Source organism: Arachis duranensis, chromosome 7, assembly GCF_000817695.3.
Source record: "Arachis duranensis cultivar V14167 chromosome 7, aradu.V14167.gnm2.J7QH, whole genome shotgun sequence".
NCBI classification, from domain to species: domain Eukaryota; kingdom Viridiplantae; phylum Streptophyta; class Magnoliopsida; order Fabales; family Fabaceae; genus Arachis; species Arachis duranensis.
The window spans coordinates 53,250,685-53,252,255 of record NC_029778.3 but is presented as its reverse complement, the minus strand read 5'-3'; positions in this window follow the sequence as shown (position 1 = coordinate 53,252,255).

Below are 1,571 nucleotides of genomic sequence, written 5' to 3'. Positions count from 1 at the left end.
TGACGCGTTCGCGTGGATAGAACAACTTGAAGCCGAAGCCAAAAGTCAAGCCACGAGTCGGCTTGCGTAGCGGCTAAGCCATGATCTCCTTGGGCGCGCACGCGTACGTCACGCCTCCACGTACATTCCAAAATGCATCCATGGCGCGCGCGCGTACCTTGCGCGAACGCGCCGATGTTCGAAAGTGATTTTTTTAGAAGTCACGTGACTTAGGCGTGGAGTTGGTTGGAGATCCCATTTTTGGGGAATGCCTTGGCGGGAAAAGTTTAAGAGGACCAGAGGAGCAAGGGTCAAGGACACTTAGTTCATTTTCTAGTTTGAGATATTTTTGGGGGGATAGTGAGTTACACTCTTGGAGGAGGAGAGAGAGATCTCAAGCTCTTACTAGGGTTTTTCTTCATCAAAATTCTGAATTTTCACCCACACTTTGGTGAGATCCATTGCAATTCTCACTTTACTTTGTTCATGTAATAGATTTTCTTCTCCAATTTCAAGTTGTAGTTGTAATTGCTAAAATCCCTTAGATCTAGGACTCAACTTTATGATTTTGGATTTCATTAATACTTTGAGATTTTGATCCTCATTGTTGCTCTTTGACATTTGTTGTTAATTCCTTGCATTGCAACATCTTTAATTCTATCTTTCTCTTCATTTTACTATGACCTTCTTTCATGCTCATTACATGTTTGATAAAATGTCAACTCTAGCTATGGAGTAGAATTCTTACACTTGGCATAGGATTTGGTCATTGGAATAAGTTGAATAGTTGTATCAATGGTTGATTGGGAGTTAGGGATTGCTAATTGACTTGGAGTGCACTAAAGCTAGAATCCCATGAGGTGAAGCTAGAACTTGTGACTCAAGTTGATTGTTTTCATTTGATTTTCCTCTATACTTAGGGGATAACTAAATGAGGGCAAGGCCTAATTGTTGTCAACATTGAATGGACTATAAGGATAGAAGTTCTAATGCCAACCCTAAGCCAAGCCTTTTGATAATTGATTGCTTGTTTCTCATTACTTTGCTAAAACCTTCAAAGAATTCCAACGAGGCTTACTAAATCAATAAGATGCACACTTTGGCAATTCCAAGGGAGAACGACTCGGGAGACTAGTACTCTCGGATATAGATTGTAGATTTGTTTGATGATGGATTTTGCATTGGTTTAGACTATACTACGATTGATCACTTGATAAATTCTATACCGACAAAAATTCATTCGTCAGGTATTATAGTCATTTTTATAAAAAAATATTAATTTAAATCGGTTCAAGATTTGGTTTATCGATTTTTTGGTCAAACCGATTTATTTCATCTAATTTTAACAAAAATAACACAGTTTGATCGATTATATAGGTTGAATATTAATTATTAAAAAAATATCTTTAAAAAAGATGTTTTTAGTGTCTTTATGTGAGTGGCACCCGATCAATAAACGTTGAAAGTTTTCACCTTAAACCATCAAAATAAGAGAAGCAATACAAAACTAAGCCGCCATATGAAGGGAGCACTAAGTATCATAATTCATGGAGAGTTACATAGATTGCTTTCCTAAGCATGTTATTAGCACG